Genomic DNA, 22,779 nt, shown 5'->3' with positions numbered 1-22,779 from the left:
AATTTCTGGCATAAATAATTCAGTCTGAACTTTCCCTTACTGTACTGCCTCGTCATCAACTAGTCAGCAAATTTTTCGCTCGAGAAATGTCCCTTTTCCAACAATTTTTTGTTTTAATCCTTTGCTCGAATATTTCAGAAGAAAACCATAACACATGCAATCATCAGTCAATCAAGTTATTTTCGGTCACAGGAAAGAAAGTCTGGTTCCTTCGTTATGAAATGTATGAGTCCACCAAATTCAACAGGATCAGGTCCCTAAACAACACATGCAGTAACATATAAATAGAAATAAGGACAACGCAATACTGTAAAGAACACACAATGTTTTCGTGGAAACCTCCTTGTTCAAGGGAGGAAAAACCACGACTCTCTCACAGTATTTCCCAAAACTCTACTAATTTTCAGGCAACCAAGTGATTACAAACTCATATAATTACTAACCCTCGTAATGACCCTATTTACAACACAAATGTGGTAACTCTACCACACTTACAACTGACTAACTCTATCCATTAATCCTAGGTAACGCTAGGATTCAACACCACACACGATGGTAAAACTTGCTTGACCAACTTACAAACGACTCAAACAATTAACTCTAACTGCTTCGACTCAAGTTAAGACTTGGACAAGCTATGCATCTACTATCCTTTATAACCATGATTAAATCTACAATATAAGAGCAAAACACACGACTCAAGACACACCAAGACTAAAATGAGAACTTGATCATGTCTCTTGATAATGTTTGAGCTGTTTTCAATGAAACGACTTTTGCTATGGAGAGAAATCTTGATATTGCAAAAACTAAGTTTTGTTGTATGTCGATGATCCTTTTATATGAAACAACAAAACCTAGAGTTCCTCCCATTGGTCGAGGTTCAGCACCTCTACTGCCGCGCCTAACAATTTTTTGCAGGAAAGTACAGCTTCCAGCTGTAGTCAATTAGTCATCTTCAGAGATCAACTTCATATGGGACCAAGTTCCATAGATATTGACTAAGCCGTCGATCAGGTCCTTTGTGGATCATCAGAACGCCAAGGGTGAAACACTTCATAACTAAATATATTATGAATGGGGCATGCACTCGAGGAACGAAAGGGGTACATACTCTTATTCTTACAAATCAAACCCTTTTTAAATTTTAGTAGTCTTGTCAGCAGCTTGTGGGCTAACACCAACGATATTGTACTATGTTGAATAAGATTGTCAGGTGAGTCACATATTTGGGACTTTGTCCATACTCCCAACATCAAGGCACTCTATCGAAGCTCATACCTGATTTATCTCCAAAACAACTCTTTGCTTCATCACTTCAAGATCCATAATTGTGGAAATCTGAATATGGAAAAGTAATTACCAAATATTGAACACAAATCTATTCTCTCTTCATTTATCCTAACTTCTGATTATTATTTTTTTTTTTTTACATAATATGATAACTTTTACTATTTAAATGAACATTTGAATCGATCTTGATGTATTCATTGGAACAAAATCACATTCTTTTTCTTAAAATTTGAATTTGTTAACATGTGTATCGTGAGAAGAGAAGAAGTTAAGAAGAAAAAGAAAAGTAAAGTTGTGTGTGTGTGTGTTTGCTGGAGGGTTGTTAAGGGAACCAAAACAAAGACCTTTTTGTCTAAAATTGACAAACAGACAGAATGCATTGACTTGAGAATGTGAACTACTCATAGTTTCCTGCATTCATTTGTGTAACACATCAAATGATTAATTCTAAATTTCCATTTTTGCACTATATATATCTCATCAAAATTATTGAATACACACAAAACAAACATTTCTTGAATTCCTCTCTACCAACTTAATTAATTTTCATCATTTCTGTGCAGCAATGGATTGTGTAAAACTTGTACTATTTTCAATGCTATATACCTTTCTCTGTCAACTTGTTTTCTCCTCATCCTTACCTCATTTGTGCCCCAAACATCAAGCTCATGCTCTTATACAATTCAAGCTCATGTTTACCATTAATCCTAATGCTTCTGTTTGTTACAATCCAACAACTCTTTCATGGAACAAGAGCACAGATTGTTGCTCATGGAAGGGAGTTCATTGTGAGGAGACGACGGGACAAGTAATTGAGCTTGACCTCGCTTGCAGCGGACTTCAAGGCAAATTTCATTCCAACAGTAGCCTGTTTCAGCTCTCCAAACTCAAACGGCTGTATTTGTATTTTAATAATTTTTCTGGGTCGCTCATTTCAGCTAAATTTGGTGAGTTATCTAGTTTGACGCATCTTGATTTGTCGCATTCAGGTTTTACAGGTATAATCCCAACAGAAATCTCCCACCTTTCTAAATTACAAGTTCTTCGTATATGGACTGTTGATCCGTATGGGCTTAGACTTGGGCCTTACAATTTTGAACTGCTCCTTAAGATATCTTGACCTTTACTCGGTGAACATATCTTCCACCATTCCTCTGAATTTCTCTTCTTATTTAACAATGCTACAGCTTTCAGGCGCACAGTTACGTGGGGTATTGCCCGAAAGAGTTTTCCACCTTTCCAACTTAGAACACCTCAAGTTATCATACAATTCCCTAACTGGTCTGATTCCATCCAATGTAACTGGACTCCAAAACCTACAATTCCTCTTTTTGAGATCAAACTACTTGAATCGGACTATACCATCCTGGATATTCTCCCTCCCATCACTATCTTTGTTAAGCTTGAGCAATAACTCTTTCAGTGGCAATATTCAGGAGTTCAAGTCAAAATCATTGTATTCAGTTGATTTAAAACAAAATCAGCTGCAAGGTCCTATTCCAAAGTCACTCTTAGACCTGCAGGGACTATTTTCTCTTAGAATTTCTCAAAATAATCTGAGTGGACAGATTGCTTCAACCGTCCGCAATCTGAAAACACTGAGAGTGCTAGACTTGGGAAGCAATCATTTGAACGGAACAATTCCACATTGTTTGGGTGAGATGAGTGAACTTGCGGTTTTGGATTTAAACAACAATTGTCTCAGTGGAATAATTAATACGACTTTTACTACTGAAAACGAACTCACCATCATTAACTTGTATGGGAATAATCTACAGGGGAAAGTTCCGCCATCGTTGATCAATTGCAGATATTTGGAATTCCTTGATTTAGGTGACAATCAGTTGAATGACACTTTTCCGAGTTGGTTAGGAGGTCTTCCTGATTTGCAGATTTTAAGTTTGAGATCAAATAAGTTGTACGGCCCAATAAAAGAATCAAGGACTGACAACGTTTTTGCAAAAATTCAAGTCATAGATCTCTCATCCAATGGATTTAGTGGAGATTTACCTGTGAGTCTTTTTGAGAAGTTTCAAGCCATGAAAATCGTTCGTGAGAACAGTGGAACCTGAAAGTATGTAGCTGATAGATATTCTATTTTTTACGCAAATACTTTGATAGTGACAACAAAGGGACTGGATCTGGAACTTCCTCGAGTTTTGACCACAGAAGTAATTATCAATCTCTCAAGGAATAGATTTGAAGGTTATCTCCCAAGCGTTATTGGAGATCTCATTGGACTCCGTACGCTGAACCTATCTCATAATGGCTTGGAAGGTGTTATACCAGCATCATTGCACCAATTATCTATACTTGAATCGTTGGATCTCTCATCCAACAAAATAGGCGGTGAAATTCCACAACAGCTTGTATCCCTCACATCACTTGAGGTCTTAAATCTCTCTCACAATCATCTTGTTGGATGCATTCCCAAAGGAAAACAATTTGACATGTTTGATAACAGTTCATACCAAGGAAATGATGGGTTACGTGGATTGCCACTCTCAAAAGATTGTGGTGGCTATGATGGGGTACCGCAAGCGTCAACTCCTGTTGAGCTAGATGAAGAAGAAGAAGATTTGATCAGTTGGCAAGCGGTTCTCATGTGTTTCGGTTGTGGTCTTGTTATTGGACTGTCCATAATATACATAATGTTGTCATCTCACTATCCATCTGGTTTTCGAGGATGGTTGTAAAATTTGAACACAGAATTGCTACGAGAATGAAAAGATATTAGCGTGTAACTTGCAGGTATTCAACTTAATCTCTATCCTTCATAACATTACGTTTCATCCTTAAAGCTCTTAACCTTAATCCTTCATTTTTGGAATTTGCAGGATTCAAGTCTAATATGTCGTCGGTGATGCAAATATAAGCCTTCATCTTTCATAGATTTTGATTTTTTGCTAAGTGTATGTTACTTTATGAATAAAGACATCATTGTTTTTCATTTATATAAAGTTGTTCTTGAGTAGTAATAATTTCAGGTTAATCATTACTTAAGTAATATGACTCAACCACAATGTCAGTTCATAAATTTGTGAAGCTAGTTCCCCTCAAGAAAAGGCATTTTATTGAACATAAAGACGAAAACATTTGCAAGGAAACAAGAACTGAATGTAGAGTTGCAGTTCCTTCTAAGTCGCGTTTAAACTACGGAGAAGTAAAGGATGAAGGGGTCTCAAAAAGAATAGCGTAGGTCACGCCATTTCCCTCCCAGTAGTAGATTTTTCTTTGCGTAATTTGTAGTTCACAATATTTGTCTAGTTGGACTAAATGAATCAGTGGTAGAATATATGAACTATTTACATCGACAGAGCACATTCTCGTGGAAAATGGGTTCTACCAAGCTCAAGGTGTTTTCCTTTTCTAATTCTTCACTTGAAAAGCTTTCGTCAAGATTTCTGCACCAATCATGCTCATAGACTTTTCTTTCTCCTAAACAAAAAAAGCACAAAGCATCTTGCCTTATCAGGATCCGGGGAAGGTCCCCGTCCCAAAGAGTGTGATGTAGACAGCCTAATCTAATGCAAAAACTAGTGATTGCTTCCATGACTCGATCGTTTCCAAGGCTTCCCTTCACTTTCTTTTTCCTATAAGAATTTCTATGATCAAATAATTGTTTTCTTCTGTTAAAGATCATATTCAAAGTAAATTTTTCTGCATTATGTAGGATAGTTATATCTAGTAGTACTATTTGATAAATAAGCTTAATAGTGCATAATAATTTGGTCTGGATTACTTGCAGAAACTTGGGATTGTGACGTCTTCAACTGAGGAAATACCAAACAAAATTGTATTATTACAAGTGATAGGATCTTTCTATTATAGCTATTCATGGCAAAACAAGTACATGATATAACTTAAAAAAAAAACTTATTATTGATATGTATAATTTTAAGTTGAATGGAATTAGTGTAAATAATGCCATGTACCTTATGTTTTCAAAATAAACGGTAGATTTTATTAGTCTAAAAAATCTTTAAGTAGAATTCCACTGAATAAGCTATTATGTAATCGACAAGTTAAATTTGAGTGAAAGTGATTAGGTTGTTAGCATGATGTAAATATTGTATATTACTGTAATCATATATTGTTGTATATTGTGCCAAGTACCTGGATTTGATTTATGATATTGGAAATTCTTTTTTGGTTTTGACAGTTTTATTTTATGTAAAAAGCAAACGTACAAGTATTTGGACAAGCAAAATTTTTTTTTAAAAAAAAGCAAAAACAAAACAATTTATTTTCTTAGACAATATAGACCCAACTGGCATTTTCCATGGCTAGACTAAAGACTTGAGCATTGACTTAGAGAATGACACCTTCTAAACTTGGAATAGAAAGTTCAAACACATACAAACTCTAATTTCTCCGTTTTGATCGCATTTTTTTTCAATAATAGTGGTGTTCAAGCTACCTTGTGTATTGAATACGTGCTACCTTTCACCAGAAAATATGTATCTTTTTTCCATTACTTTACTTCATGCTATTAAGGACTTTTATGTCAGAAAGTCACTTAAATTTGTCTTTTACTCCCAAATTAAGTAACTCAACTAGAACTATCTTACTTAGTGATCCACTCAAGCAATTTAATTATTTTTTTCAATAAAATTTGCTCTTCTTGATTTTTGACGTGTTTGGTCAAGATCTATACACCAATTATCACGCTCATAGACTTTTCTTTCTCCTAAACATAAAAAAGAACAAAGCTTCTTGCCTTAGCAGGGTCCGGAGAAGGTCCCCGTCCCAAAGAGTGTGAAGTAGACAGCCTAATCTAATGCAAAAACTAGTGACTGCTTCCATGACTCGATCGTTTCCAAGGATGCCCTTCACTTTTATTTTTCCTATAAGAATTTATATTGATTAAATAATTGCTTCCTTCTGTTAGTGATCATATTCGAAGTAATTTTTTCTGCACTATGTGGGATAGTTATAACTAGTAGTACTATTTGATAAATAAGCTTAATAGTGCGTAACAATTTGGTCTGGACTACTTGCAGAAAATTAATTTTCTGAAAAAACTCAGTCTAGAGAGACAACTAAACAAGTGGAGGGACCTTTGTGTTATTAATTTTCTGCTTGAGAGAACAAGTCTTTTGTATCTCTTTTGTTTTTTCAAACGTGATGTACAGTATTTATTGAGGTTCGATTAAATTTGAATTCATATCGGAAATGTCCATATCGGGGAGGTGCAGGGAGGGGGTGGGGGTAAGAAAATGTTTTCTAACAAAGATGACTCTGTATCTAGCATGACTCGAATTCAAAATTCTTAACTAAAAAAGAATACTTATCACTCTACTGTTATTTTCATTGGGATTTTATTTTATTTTTTTAAGGTGAGAAGGAGAGTTTTGAGGTAACGGGTAAAGTTGTTGCATGTGAATAGGAGGTCACGAGTTTGAGTCGTGAAAATAGACTCTCGCGAAAATACAAAATAAGTCGTCTATAATAGATTCTTATAATCTGTTCTTTTCTTAAATTCCGTATAAAAATGAGAGATTTAATACACCGAACTAACTTGTCTTTTCTTTTTGTGCGTGTGAACAAGAGGAAAGACATGTGGAATAATTTATTGGAAGGACTCTTTTGTGAGAATTTTTCAAAGGAAGACTTGGTAGTCAACAAAGGGGTCTTTTTCAAAGATTAGTGAAATATCTTATTTTCTATATATACCTCATCAAAATTATTGAATAGAGACACAAAGCAAACATTTCTTGATTTCATCTCTACCAACTTATTTAGTTTTGATCATTTTAGTGCAGCCAGCAATGGATTGTGTAAAACTTGTACTATTTTGTATGCTATATCCCTTTCTCTGTCAACTTGCTTTCTCGTCATCGTTACCTCATTTGTGCCCCAAAGACCAAGCTCTTGCTCTTCTACAATTCAAGCAAATGTGTACCATCAATCCTAATGCTTCTGGTGATTCTATTCAATGTTACAATCCAACAACTCTTTCATGAAACAACAGCACAGATTGTTGCTTATGGAATGGAGTTCATTGTGACGAGATGAAGGGACAAGTAATTGAGCTTGATCTCCTTTGCAGCGGACTTCAAGGCAAATTCCATTCCAACAGTAGCTTGTTTCAGCTCTCCAGTCTCAAACGGTTTGATTTGTCTAATAATGACTTTTCCGGGTCTCTCATTCCAACTAAATTTGGTGAGTTATCTAGCTTGACGAGTCTTTATTTGGAGTATTCAGGTCTTACAGGTGTAATCCCAGCAGAAATCTCTCACCTTTCTAATTTCAAGTTCTTAGTATATTGACTATTGATCCGTATGGGCTTAGACTTGGGCCTTACAATTTTGAACCGCTCCTTGGATGCATCCCCAAAGGAAAAAAATTCGATACGCTTGAGAAGAGTTCGTACCAAGGGAATGATGGATTACGTGGATTTCCACTAAGTGAAGATTGTGGTGGTGACGATGGGGTACCACAAGCGATAACTCCAGTTGAGCTGGATGACGACGAAGAAGAAGATTCGCCAATGATCAGTTGGCAAGCGTTTCTCATGGGTTATGGTTGTGGATTTATCAGTGTACTCTCCATAATATACATAATGTAGTCAACACAAACTCCGGCATGGTTTTCAAGGATGGTTGACCAATTGGAATACAAAATTATTACGAGAATGCAAAAGCACAAGAAGAGATATTAGTGTGAGACCTCCAGGTATTCATTTGATCATCACTTGTCACACTACCAATTAACATATGCTCCAGAGAAGAAGACACTTCCTTAAATCTTTTGTCAACTTATTGCTAAATGTAAACCATTTTATTATTTGTGTAAGAACTACAATAATTCTAAAGCTCTTAACTTTAATTCTTCATTTTTTTGGAAATTGCAGGTTCCGAGTCCACTGAGCAGATGGAACACAAATACAAGCTTGTATTTTCATAGTTTCTGATTTTGCTACTGCCTTCTTTTACATCTTTCTTTGACCTAAGAATCTATCGGAAACAACCTCCCTACCTTTAACATAGGGGTAAAGTCTACGTACACACTATCTTCCGCAAACCCCACTGTGGGATTACAATGGGTTTCATGTCGTTGTTGTTAGTCTCTGATGTTTCATGAAGGTGTTTGTTCGCCTATGAATAAAGTCATGAGTTTTCTTCCTTTGTGACTCGAACAAATTTTATTTTCATTTGTGTACAGTATGTAGAAATAAATTCAGCTTAATTATTACTTCAATATATATCCAATGGCATATTCGACTGATAAACAGAAATTGGAAAAGATATTAGTGTGTAACTTGCAGGTATTCAACTTAATCTCTAGCCTTCATAACATTACGTTTCATCCTTAAAGCTCTTAACATTAATCCTTCATTTTTGGAAATTGCAGGATTCAAGTCTAATATGTCGCCGGTGATGCAAATATAAGCCTTCATCTTTCATAGATTGTGATTTTTTCCAAAAGTGTTTGTTACTCTATGAATAAAGACATCAATTTTTTCTTTGCTTCTCCCATTTACTTTGTTCAAGACCACAACTTGCATGCACATCAACATGTTGTCCTTCAAAACTAACGAATGTCGAAAACACACGATGAATGTAATGAGTTATATTGTCATGGTTAACGTAGATACAGAATTGCAGTATCGCAGATATGATTAACTAAATCAAAAAGTTACAAACACAACAAAACTAGAAGAAATTTTTTTGCCTAATTGATGTCTGCCTGTAGGGTCTGGCCTACTTCCCGCCTGAAAGAACTGCTCATTAGCTAGTCGAACTAGTAGGGGTGAACCTATGAACTAAGTCTCATTCTTTATTTAAATTTGAATTTGTTAACAAACACAAGGTGAAATGTTGACATGTGTATCATGAGAAGAGAAGAAGTTAAGAATAAAAAGAAAAGTGATTCTTTTGAGCCGAGGATCTATTGCAAACAGCCTCTCTACCTTCAAGGTAGGGTAAGGTCTGCGTACAGATGATCCTCCCCAGACCCAACCATAGGATTATGCTGGATTTCTTCTTGTTAGTACCTGATGTTTCATGAAGTGTTTGTTAGCCTATGAATAACGTCACGAGCTTTCTTCCTTTGTTACTCATCCAAATTTTGTTTTCATTTGTTAATATGAAATTTGGACAGAATTTGAATCCTCAGATCATTCAATCAATTTCCTAACAAAACCTACAGTTTCTCATAGCGTCATCAAACTACTTGTATTGGACGAACTACGCCATCCTGGAAATCCTCACTTCCATCACTAAACTTTGACGACTATAACAATGAAAAGTAGCATAAAACTTATACTCCACTCACCTAGTTGGACTTAATGAATCAGTGGTATATGAAGAACATGATGCCACGTCTCGGCTCCTGCACTGTCTTCCATCAGTAGGGAAATTGGCTAGAGCTGGCGCGCACTATGTAAGGCGCTGTATTCATAGTAGATATCCATCCCAACCTTAATGCATTAGAAAAGTAACGTCCTATTCCTAATATATAAAGTGGGTCGATCATTTTCAAGGCAACTGTTCACTTTTCTTTTTCCTATAAGAATTTATATTGATCAAATAACTGTTTTCTTGTGCTAGAGATCATATTCAAAGTGAATTTTTCTGCATTATATACGTTAGCTATATCTAGTAGTACTATTTTATAAGGCATAATCCATAAATATGACCCTAAACTTGACACCAAACCTTAAACTTTGACAGTGCACAAATATGACCTTTAACTATTCAAAACTTCACAAATATGACCTTTAAATGACTTTTCACTATTATTTTTCATTATTTTCGGGTCAAAGATGAAAATGGCATCTAATTTCTTTTGTCATTGTGGAAAATGAGCAATATTGAAGATTTATTAATTAGGTGGGTCAGCCTCTGATACGGGTGTACCAAGCTGTCCAACAAGTTCTACAAGCTATCCAACAAGTTCACAACCATTCACACGTAGCCAAGCTCGGGAGTTACAAAAACTCCAAGCTATGTTCATGCAAATGGCCGTGTGTGAGTTGGTATTTGAGCCTTCCAATGGATTAAATGTTTTTAAGTGTGAAGAGGAGCCTTGAAGTGTAATAAACTTACACTCCAAGGCCACCCCTTGGCAAGGGTAGGATGGTAATTTGTTATCTCCCTTTGTGGACTAATATAAATAGATAGTGTAAGGGTTATTTTTGAGTTAATTCATTCATGATATTTTGAGAACACAAGACTTGTAATATTTTGAACTTCTCTCTTCCATTGGAGAAGCTCAAAACCGAAATTCCCAATTGGAGTGACACTTGGGTTGAATCTTGGCTAGAAACTAGGATCTTGAGGTTATTGAGTTCCTCTTGGTCCAAGTAAGAGCTTGGTAATAATATTCTTTAGTCTTAGGGTCCTTTCATGTTGTTAGGGTTCTTAGATTCTTGAATATTGTATGTCAAGTTACTATCTTTAATTTGTAATCTTGTTGTTTGTGTGGTAACAAAGTGAATCCGTGTGGGGCCATTTTCGATTCACTATAGTTGCTGCCACTTTGTTGCTCTTGTTGTTGTTATTGTAATCTTGTAATCTCTATCATCTTGTCATTTTTTGTTAACCTTGAAGTCTAGTGAAGCCGTGTGTGGCCTATTTCGATTCACTAGCATTGTTGTTCCTCTTGTTATTCTTGTGTTGGCTTGACTCTCTTGATAAACACTCACTTTTGTATCATTAATAATTTTAATTTAATTCCATTCAACTTAAAATTATACATATCAACAATATAATTTTTTTTAGTTAATCATGTACTTGTTTTGCCACTTACTGTCACTTCTCCAATTTTGTAAATATTTACTCCGTGATTATAACAGAAAGTTTCTTGTGATTCATTTTTAAATGACTTGATAGTATGAAGTTAATCTAAAGGAAAAAAATCTCAAGTCAATGTACGAGTCATTGCACAAGAATTCAAGTGAATGCGGGAAAGTATCAAAAATTTCAAATTCTCAAGTAAAAGTCATTGCGTAGAAAGTTCCTAGTGATAGCTATAATAGAAAGATCTTATCACTTGTAATAATACAATTTTGTTTGGTATTTCCTCAATTGAAGACGTCACAATCCAAAGTTTCTGCAAGTAGTCCGGATCAAATTGTTACGTACTATTAAGCTTATTTATCAAATTGTACTAATAGATATAACTATCCTACATAATGCAGAAAAACTCACTTTGAATATGATCTTTAACACAAGGAAACAGTTATTGGATCAATATAAATTCTTACAAGAAAAAGAAAAGTGAAGGGCTACCTTGAAAACAATCGAGCCGTGAAAATAGTTATTAATGCTTGCATTATATTAGACTGCGTACATCACGCTTTTTGGTGTGGGGACTTTCTCCGAACCCTACTAACGCAAGATACTTTGTGCACTAGGCTGCCCTTTTTTGTAAGAAGGAAGAAAAGTTTGACGAAGACAACTCGAGTTTGATGGAACCAATTTTCCAAGAACGTGTTTAGAACTTGGAGGAAGCAACTTGCAAGTCTTTCCTCTTGTTGACTAGCAAGTCTTCCTTTGGAAAATTCTCACAAAGAGTCCTTTCAATAAATTATTCCACATGTCTTTCCTCTTGTTCACACACACAAAAAAACCAAGTCAGTTCGGTGTATTAAATCTCTCATTATACGTAGTATTTAAGAAAGAATCGAACTATAAAGATCTATTAATTATATGCAGTTTGTGAGAAGCTATCTCTACGACTTAATTAAACTCGTGACGTCCTAGTCCCATGCAGCAACTTGACCGGCTACTTCAAAATTCCCATTTTCACCATAAACAAAATGAAAAACTAATTAAAATAACGGTGGAGTGATAAGTATTCTTTCTTAATTAAAAATTCCACATGTCTTTCCTCTTGTTCACACAAAAAAGTAAGGAAAGTCAGTTCGGTGTATTAAATCTCTCATTATACCTAGAATTTGAAAAAGTATCGTATTATAAAAATCTATTATATGCAGTTCGCGAGAAGCTATTTCTATGACTTGAACTTGTGACGTCCTAGTCCCATGCAGCAACTTGACCGGCTACTTCAAAATTCCCATTTTCACCATAAAAAAAATGAAAAACCAATTAAAATAATGGTGGAGTGATAAGTATTCTTTCTTAATTAAATGTTCCACATGTCTTTCCTCTTGTTCACACAAAAAAGAAAGGCAAGCCAGCTCGATGTATTAAATTTCTCATTATATCTAGTATTTGAAAAAGGATCAGACTATAAATATCTATTATAGGTAGTTTGCAAGAGGCTATTTTTACGACTGAAACTCGTAACGTCCTTGTGCCATGCAACAACTTTACCGGTTACTTCAGAACTCTCATTCTCACCTTGAAAAAAAAGTGAAAAACCAATGAAAATAATTGTTGAGTGTCATGACCCGAACCGAGGCCATGGCCGCGACGAGTATCCCGAGCCAGGAAGGCACGAAGACCTTTCTAACTTGAAATCATATACACCATTCATACACAAATAAGGAAATGCGAAAAATTTCAACAAAACGGAATCATGGTCATAAATCTGATATAAATTCGATAATAGGAAAGGACAATCCAAAACCATCTAACAACATGTGGAAACCGTCTGTGAAATCTCTATTACATAATCACTAACACAATCTGAAAACTGGGACAAGGCCCCCAGTAGACCAAAACCATATCTAATTATAGTTGCCTGAAAGTAAACAGGCCTTCTGGAATAAAGAAGGCTCACCAACAGGACATTGCCACTCTGTCTGATAAAATCTACTGCTTTTCTGGACCCCTAGAATGAGCCTCAGAACCTTGAGGGAGAGGAGGGGTCAATACAGATGTACTGGTACGTAAAGTAATCCAAAATAAAGCTTGTATACATATAAAATAGTTGGAGAGCAATTTGTCCAAATATCAATGCAATGTCTGATCTTTGTATTACTTCTGAGTTAGGTGGTACACCCCTACAATTCTAAAATCCCACGGGCTGTATGAAATCCGCCATTGACTCGGGGGAAGCTCCCAACCCGAGTGTGCCGTAAGGATTGGAGTTTCTAATTCTGATACGCCACACGGCACTAGACCAGTGAAATATAATATACCCGGATCGGCAAATCACGGTTTCGGATAATGAGTTGTCTGAACTCATGCCTTCATCGGGGAACCACCTAAGCTCTCTTTATGCCCAATTTTATCTTGTTTTAAATCATGCATTTTTCTAGTTTCAACATCCAAAATGTCTGATTTCAAACATGCATGCTATTCTGTTCTGAATTATAATGGCATAATCTGAATTGGTGTCGTTACACCAAGAGTTGCAAGTCCTATTTTTTGAGCCATAATGTATCATGCATAATTCTTTCATTAAAACTCAATTCAGACCACCCAACATGGCAAATAGTATAAGAGATTTCATGTTCTGAAACGTAAGTCAAAACTATGCAAGAATTATTCAAACATATGGTGGTCATGTGCTTTTGGCAAAACCATGCACTCTTTCATTATATGTGTATTCAACATTTATCAACATGCACAACCCTCTCTTTCGTGTTCAAAAATCATATTCATGTCATAGCAAAATCCAAATGTTTCATATCATGCTTTTCAAAATGCATTGCAAAACAATTCATATCATACGAAAGATGGGAAAATTCATAACAAGAGAGGGGTTCATTATAAATCATGCTCTCAATTGACTATTCATCTTTAAACACATGCATTCATATATATATATATATATATATATATGTTTCTAATTTGTTTCGAAAACTCACGGTTGAGTCTTGAGTTATTTGGGTTTTTAGTTTGAAACCCTAATGGAGTTTCTTGAGAGATTTTGATAAAAATACACTTACTTTGATGTTCTTGGGATTAAATCCCGTGTTAGAGATGATAAGGGGTTCGAGATGTACCGTTTTACCCTTAATGAGTCGGAATAGGGTGCTGGAACTTGGCCGGGCGTGATACCCAGGGTGGCACCCTGCTTGGAGCACCAGAGTACCCAAGGCGTCGCCCAGCATATAGCGGTGCAAAGACCTGGGCGACGCACCGCTTACAGCGGCGGAGTACCCTAGGCGGCGCCCCAGATCACCCCGAGCTACTGGAATTGAACACCAAACATGCCCTTACGTTTGTCTAAAAATTCTAAAACTCACCCGAGACGTACCACGACCTTTCCCCATCGCAACGCAACAAGAAAATCTAAAATCGGAGGTCGGGAGGATTGAAAATAAAATCCCCGAAGATTAAGAGTTAAAAATGAGACTAAGTCTCTTTGACACTTAATTTTTTTTTCTAATCTTAACTCATTAAGGTTGCTATTAATATCCAATACATGCACGCGTTTCTACGGGGTGTTACATTGAGTGATAAGTATTCTTTCTTAATTAATAATTCCACGTCTTTCCTCTTGTTCTCACAAAAAAGAAAGGTAGAGCAGTTTGGTGTATTAAACCTCTCATTTTTATACGGAATTTAAGAAAGGATCATATTATAAGAATCTATTATAGACGGCTTATTTTGTATTTTTGTGAGAGTCTATTTTCACGACTTAAACTCGTGACCTCCTAGACACATGCAACAACTTTACCCGTTACCTCAAAACTCTTCTTCTCACCTTAAAAAAATAAAATAAAATCCCAATGAAAATAACAGTAGAGTGATAAGTATTCTTTTTTAGTTAAGAAGTTTGAATTCGAGTCTTGCTAGATACAAAGTGTAACGCCCCGCATTTTGGGGTAGAATAAAAACCATGATTTCGATGCGTTGCTAATCCCGAAGCCATAAAATCCTATACCAATAAGGCATGTTAATTATTTTGTAGCATGTGAATCCGCTTAAGCTTGAATTTAGACCATAGAGGTCCTTCAACTCAAGGATGAGTTGAAACTATTTCGGTCGACTAAGTTTTAGTGGATGTTGTAAAGTGTATGAGCTTCCATCGACCATAATTCTCTGTATATATCGAATTAGGAAGCCTACTATGTGTCAAACGATAGGTATTCGAGTTAACTTTCCAATGATACCAATTTGGCTAAAATCCAACACCCGAGCAAGAAGTTATGACCTTTCAAAGTGATAAGCGATGCCTAACCAATCGTCCATGGCCACTGGAAAGCATAGGCGATAGCCTAGGCGGTGCCTATGTGAACATAGGCGATAGCCTAGGTGGCGCCTATGTGAAGATAGGCGATGGGATGGGCGGCGCCTATCTCCAACCTCTGCGTGCCAGTACTTTTATGATGGCCCCGTCCCCTCTCCAACCTCTCAGGTTCAGAGGCCCAGTCTAGGGGTCAAGAGAATCAGTAGAACTTTCAGATAGAGCTGTAGAGACAAGTGGTGAGCCTTCTATGTTTCGAAAGGTGTTATGTCCTGCAGTCCTTTTATCTTATATTCAGTTTTTGGTTCTGCTGGGGGCTTGTCCCAGTTTTCAGATAGACATTGTTTCAGTCATGTAGTAGAGATTTCGCAGACAGTTTTAGAGATGTTGATTTATATTGTGGGACACTATTCCCCATTGTCGTTTTCATATGATTCTTGACCATGTTTTCTGTATATTGTGTTTCTTCCGCATTACTTTGATCATATGAATTATGTGCATGATTATCAGACATATAGGGGTATTTTGGGCCTCCATGGTTTGAAATGCTCGTCACGGCCAGGCCCTGGTTTGGGTCGTGACAAAGTTGGTATCAAAGCACGGTTCATGGTCCCAGGGTGTCTGCGAAATTGCGTTAGGTAGAGTCTTGTTTATGGGTGTGTAGCGCGCCACACTTATAAGCAGGAGGCTGCTTGGCGTTTAGGAAATGTTTCCCTTCTTTGTGATTTAGTTCATGCTTCAGAGTCTGAATTGTCCCCTAATCAATGATCACTTGTGTTTCAGAAACACAGTTATGCCTCCATGTCGTGTCTTCGATCAGAATGCTTAGGCAGATGAGGTTCGTCCCACCCATGGGATGCGGACCCATAATAGGGTTCATACTCCAGAATTTGTTCCTTCTCCAGGAGTCCCTCCAGTCCCGACCAGTCCACCTCGGGCTCTGCGAACTAATGCCAATCATCCCCTAACTGTTCAGGGAGATATTTCAAATGCAGAATTAAGATGGTCTATTCATATGCTGACACAGTTGGTAGCTAACCAGGCTCAATGATCGGAAGATGTTGGGTCTGTATCTGTTATATCTGAGGCTACTAGAGTTGGACATTTCATGAAGATGAACCCACCTAAGTTCACTGGCACCAAGGTGGAGGAAGATCCACAGGAGTTCATGGATGAGATGGAAAAGATCCTTAAGGTGATGCATGTGGATGAGGTTGAAGGGGTGGAGCTACCAACCTATCAGCTTAAGGACGTTGCGAATCAGTGGTATGCCGACTGGGAAGATGAAAAATGTGAAAGTGTTGAGCCCACAGTTTGGGGCGAATTTGTGAAAGCTTTTCTTGATCGATTCTTTCCTCTGGAGTTGAGGGAGGCCAAAACGAAAGAGTTTATGAATCTGAAGCAGGGCAGTATAAGTGTCCAGGAGTACACTTTGAAGTTTAATAAACTAGCCTTCTATGCACCAGAGTTGACTAGTAATATAAGGGCCCAGATGAGGAAATTTGCATCCGGCCTTACTGATGACCTAGTACTTGAGTGCCAGGGGGCTATGTTGAATAAGAAGTTAGACTTTGCTCGACTGACCGCTCATATGCATCAAGTGGAAGAGAAGAAGAAAAAGATTGCTGAATCTAAAGAGAAAGACAGACAGGCTAAAAGAGCTAGATCTGCAGATCAGCACCAAAGTCAGCCACAGAGTGGTAACTGGGGTAATAAGTGGTCGAAGAAGAAGAAGTTTTGGAATAATTCACAGTCAGCAGCCAGCGCCCCAGCACCCAGACCACCGACAGACAGATAAACTCAAAGCTTTCAGACTCCTCATGGGTCCAAAGCACTAGGTACACAGTCTCAGGGCAGTGTGGCCCAGCAGCGGCGTACTCGTCCACAGTGTGAGGTTTGCGGAAGAAATCATCTAGAGAAGTGCTAGTTTGAGGGGAGAAACTGCTATACTTGTGGCAAAGTGGGTCATCTTCAAAGATATTATCCCTATGCTGGAGTAAATGCGAGGGGGGCTAAGTCCCAAGCTGCCTCTATAGCTCCTTTTCCTAAGGGTGCCCCTTCAGCTGCCGGAAGCGGTCACAACAGGTTATATTCTTTGACTAACCACCAGGAAGCGGAAGCTTCACCAGATGTTATCACCGGTATGTTACGAATCTTTTCTCGTGATGTTTATGTATTGCTTGATCCCGGGTCTACTTTATCCTATGTGACCCCTTATGTGGCTGTTGGTTTCAGGTTTGAGCCCGAAGTTATTGTAGAACCCTTCTCTGTTTCTACTCCTGTAGGTGATTCTGTTGTTGCTAGAAGGGTATATAGAAATTGTGTCGTGTTTGTTCATAGTAGAAAAACTATGGTAGACCTTATAGAACTGGATATGATAGGTTTTGATGCCATCCTTGGGATAGACTGGCTCCATTCGTGTTATGCCACCCTTGATTGCAGAACCCGAAAGGTCACTTTTTCTTTCCCGAATGAGACAGTAGTTATATGGGCAGGGAGTTCTGTGGAACCTAGAGGTCACTTTATCTCTTATCTTAGAGCCTGAAAGCTTATCTCCAAAGGGTATATGTATCATTTAATCTGAGTAAAAGATTCAAAAGTTGGAAACCTTCCTCTGCAGTCAATCCCTATAGTGAATGAATTCCCAAAAGTCTTTCCCGAAGATCTCCCAGGGGTACCCCCTGATAGGGAGATAGATTTTGGCATTGATGTATTGCCAGACACTCGTCCTATTTCTATTCCTCCATATAGAATGGCTCCCGCGGAACTAAAGGAGTTAAAGGAACAGCTTGCAGACCTCCTAGACAAAGACTTTATTCGTCCTAGTGTTTCCCCATGGGGTGCACCCGTACTCTGTATGCTAAAGAAGGATGGGGCCCTTTGGATGTGCATAGACTACCTTTAGTTGAATAAGGTCACAATTGAAAATAAATATCCTCTTCCTAGGATTGATGACCTTTTTGAACAGCTTCAGGGTGCCAAGTGTTTTTCAAAAATAGACCTTTGTTTGGGTTATCATCAGTTGAAAGTTAGGGAGTCAGACATACCCAAGATAGCCTTCCGAACCCGAAATGGTCACTACGAATTTCTAGTCATGTCCTTCGGGTTGACTAATGCCCCTGCATCCTTCATGGATCTTATGAATAGAGTTTTCCGTCATTTTCTTGACTTGTTCGTCATTGTATTCATTGATGATATTCTAATCTATTCTAAGAGTAAAGAGGAACACGCCAATCACCTCCGAATTATCCTTCAGACCCTTAAGGATCATCAGCTGTATGCCAAATTTTATAAGTGTGAATTCTGGTTAGACGCTATTGCCTTCTTGGGGAATTTTGTGTCCAGTGACGGGATAAGAGTGGATCCCCAGAAAGTTGAAGCAGTGAGAAAACCGATATTCGGAGCTTCTTGGGTTTGGGGGGGTATTATAGAAGGTTTGTAGAGAGTTTTTCTTCCATAGCTTCTTCGCTAACTAAACTGACTCAGAAAAAGATGAAGTTTGTGTGGTCTGACTTGTGTGAAAATAGTTTTGAGAAATTGAAGGACAAGCTGACTACTGCTCCTGTTTTGACCCTTCCCGAGGGTGTAGATAATTTTGTGGTTTATTATGATGCGTCCCGTGTAGGACTTGGTTATGTATTGATGCAGCGTGGTAAGGTGATAGCTTATGCATCTAGGCAGTTAAAGGTGCATGAGCGCAATTACCCCACTCATGACTTGGAGTTAGCAGCCATGGTGTTTGCACTTAGAATCTGGAGGCATTATCTCTATGGAGTGCATGTTGATATTTATACTGACCATAAGAGTTTATAGTATGTTTTCTCACAGAAAGAATTGAACCTCAAGCAGAGGCGTTGGATGGAGCTTTTGAAAGACTATGCTATGAGTCTGCATTACCATCCAGGCAAGGCAAATGTTGTAGCCGACGCCCTCAGCAGGTTGTCTATGGGCAGCCTTTCTCATGTAGAAGAAGGAAAGAAAGAGATGGTGAAGGATATTCACCGCCTTGCAAAGCTGGAAATGCGACTCTTAGATTCCGAAGATGGAGGGGTGATTGTTCATGAGTTAGCTAAGTCATCTCTTTGTGCTGAAGTTAAGGAGAAGCAGATTGAAGATCCCATCTTGATGCAAATCAAGAAAGATGTGGGTCAACAAAAGGTTATGTCGTTTGAAATTGGTGGCGATGGTATTATGAAATTTCAGGGTAGGTTGTGCATTCTGAATGTCGATGGGCTACGGAAAAGAATCCTTAATGAGGTGCACACTTCGAGGTATATCATTCACCCAGGCTCTACTAAGATGTACCATGATCTGAAAACCTTGTATTGGTTGATTAACATGAAACGTGATGTAGCTGATTTTGTGTCCAAGTGTTTCAATTGTCAACAAGTGAAGGTAGAACACATGAGGCCAGGTGGTACTTCCCAAGAGATAGCCCTGCCTTTATGGAAGTGGGAGATGATAAACATAGACTTTATTACAGGACTTTCGAGATCCCGAAACTAGTATGGTTCTATATGGGTGATTGTAGATCGGTTGACCAAGTCAGCCACTTTTTGCTTATGAGGACTAATTATTTGGGAGAGGTTTATGCTAAGATTTACATTGAGGAGATAGTTCGATTTCATAGGGAACCAGTGTCCATTATATTCGATAGAGTTACGCAGTTTTCATCTCAGTTTTGGAGATCCTTTCAGAAGGGTTTTGGTACACAAGTGAATTTGAGCACAGGTTTTCACCCTCAGACGGATGGGCAAGATGAGCATACCATTTAAACCCTCGAGGATATGCTGAGGGCATGCATCATTGATTTCAAAGGTAGTTGGGTAGATCACCTGCCACTGGTTGAATTCGCTTACAATAATAGCTACCATGCCAGAATCTAGATGGCTCCTTTTGAGGCTTTGTATGGGAGGAGATATAGGTCTCCGATAGGATGGTATGAAGTATCTGAAACTCAGTTGTATGGGCCTAATCTTGTTCATCAGGCGATGGAGAAAGTGAAAATCATTAGAGAACGACTCAAGACTGCTCAGAGTCGTCAGAAGTCCTATGCCGACGTTCGAAGAAGAGAACTAGAGTTTGAAATTAGTGATTGGGTGTTTCTCAAGGTTTCTCTTATGAAAGGATTTATGCGGTTTGGAAAAAAGGTAAATTAAGCCCTCGTTATGTAGGGCCATATCAGATTTTGAAGAAGATTGGTACAGTTGCATATGAGTTAGAATTACCTGCAAGTTTGGGTTTCGTTCATCCGGTATTCCATGTATCCATGTTGAAGAAATGCATTGGAGATCATTCTATGGTATTTCCAGTAGAGGGTATCAAAGTGACAGAATCCTTGTCTTACGAAGAAGAGATAGCCTCAGTAAAGGTGCTGTGGAGGAATTAGAAAGTCGAAGAAGCAGCTTGGGAGTCAGAAGATGACATGAGAATTAGATATCCCAATTTGTTTGCTTTGATGGAGGAGGAGACAGAAGATACTATTTCTATCTTATCTTTCCTAGTCCATTATTATGCTTGAAATCGTGTCTGTCTGTGTCCCGCATCGTCATTCGGGGACGAATGATCCGAAGGGTGGATAATGTAATGCCCCATATTTTGGGCTAGAATAAAAACCATGATTTTGATGCGTTGCTAACCCGAAGCCATAAAATCCTATGCCAATACGGCATGTTAATTATTGTGTAGCATGTGAATCCGCTCAATCTTGAATTTAGACCCTAGAGTTCCTTCAACTAAAGGACGAGTTGAAACTATTTTGGTCGACTAAGTTTTAGTGGACGTTGTAAAGTGTTTTAGCTTCCATTGACCATAATTCTCTGTATATATCGAATTAGGAAGCCTACTATGTGTCAAACGATAGGTATTCGAGTTAGCTTTCCAACGATACCAATTTGGCTAAAATCCAACACCCGAGCAAGACGTTATGACCTTTCAAAGTGATAAGCGACGCCTAACCAATCGCCCATGGCCACTGGAAAGCATAGGCGATAGCCTAGGCGGCGCCTATGTTAAGATAGGCGAGGGGATGGGCGTCGCCTATGTAAGGAATTTTGGAAATTTAAACACTCAGTGTTGAGGACAAAGTGGTCCTTTTCCACCCTTACTTAGCCCTAAAACACGAGATTTAGTTCCAAGGACCCCAAAATACATATTCTTTCATCAAAAGTGCTCAAGATTCTCCTTAGGGTTTCAAAATAAAAACCCAAATAGTTCAAGATTTGACCGTAGTTTTTCGAAGATAATTACATATTTGGAATCACCAATCCGCAAGTTTCAAGAAACATCTATTATCTTTGGAAATAGAGGTACGTGGGGTTATCCAAAAATCTCATGGGTGTAGTTTTTATGAACATGTATGCTTTTAAATGGGGGTTTTTAATCAAATGCTAATATGTTGCTTTCAATATGATTTCTAAGTCATTTTCTTTATGTCATGGGAATTGTTTGCCTATATACTTTGATGGTTGAAACCATGCATATGTGATTTGAGATTTTCCATAAAAGTTGATAAATATGAATGATAAATTATTTTCAAATTCCCATGATAATGTTTCGATACTCCATATTATATTGTGATCAACAAAAAAGAGCATGAATTTGAAATAAATATTTTTCACTTGTAAATGATGAAGCACCTTGATTTTTACATGATATGCATATGTGGATGTGATATTGATGACTTGCAAGTCGGGTATGACGATACCCTACAGAATACGATATGCGATTGAATAAGATGAAATTTGAATGCATTGGTTTTACATGAGAAAGGTGGATTCCCAAAGAAGGCGTTTGAGACACAAGCGGCTCATCGCTGGAAGAACGTATTTGCCGACACGGAATATCGGTACCATGCTTTGTGGTCTTAAGTACCTGATATTATATTATCCCAAATTGGGATTATGGTTAGAAGCCATGCTTTGTGGTCTTGTGCACTACAATATTTGATTTGGGTCGAGACACTATGCTTTGTGGTCTTGTGTGTTTCTCCCTCACTTATACTCTAATCTCGGTGGAAACCGAGGTTTGACAGTTGGTATAAATTATGTAGGGTATTCCACCTAGCTCAGTTGCATTTCATTATTGTTGAGAAAAACTATTGCATTACACCCATGTGTTTTCAAATGATTTGATACGAAATTGCTTTATAATGGCTCTCAACTATATTTTGTAAAATATTATGTTTTTCTTTGATATCTCTGAGTGCCAGTACTTTTGTGCTGACCCCCTCCCCTCTCCAACCTCTCAGGTTCAGAGGCCCAGTCTAGGGGTCAAGAGAATCAGTAGAACTTTCAGACAGAGCTGTAGAGACAAGTGGTAAGCCTTCTATGTTTCGGAAGGTCTTATGTCCTGCAGTCCTTTTATCTTATATTCAGTTTTTGGGTCTGCTGGGGGCCTTGTCCCAGTTTTCAGATAGACATTGTTTCAGTCATA

At 37.8% G+C, this 22,779-nt stretch overlaps 1 long non-coding RNA gene and 1 pseudogene across 1 annotated transcript; both read left to right on the top strand.

The window, feature by feature from the left end:
- The first annotated feature begins 1,799 nt into the window (after nt 1-1,799).
- On the top strand, nt 1,800-4,045 carry LOC124885158 (annotated as a pseudogene).
- A 2,952-nt stretch (nt 4,046-6,997) lies between these two features.
- Nucleotides 6,998-8,765, top strand: LOC107838701. Its single transcript, XR_007043438.1, has 2 exons — nt 6,998-7,971; nt 8,150-8,765. It is a non-coding gene; the product is annotated as an uncharacterized LOC107838701 (long non-coding RNA).
- Nucleotides 8,766-22,779: the final 14,014 nt, after the last annotated feature.

Source organism: Capsicum annuum, chromosome 8 (genome assembly GCF_002878395.1).
Source record: "Capsicum annuum cultivar UCD-10X-F1 chromosome 8, UCD10Xv1.1, whole genome shotgun sequence".
Classification (NCBI taxonomy): Eukaryota; Viridiplantae; Streptophyta; class Magnoliopsida; order Solanales; family Solanaceae; genus Capsicum; species Capsicum annuum.
The sequence above is the reverse complement of the archived record's forward strand: the minus strand, read 5'-3'. Positions and strand labels throughout refer to the sequence as shown.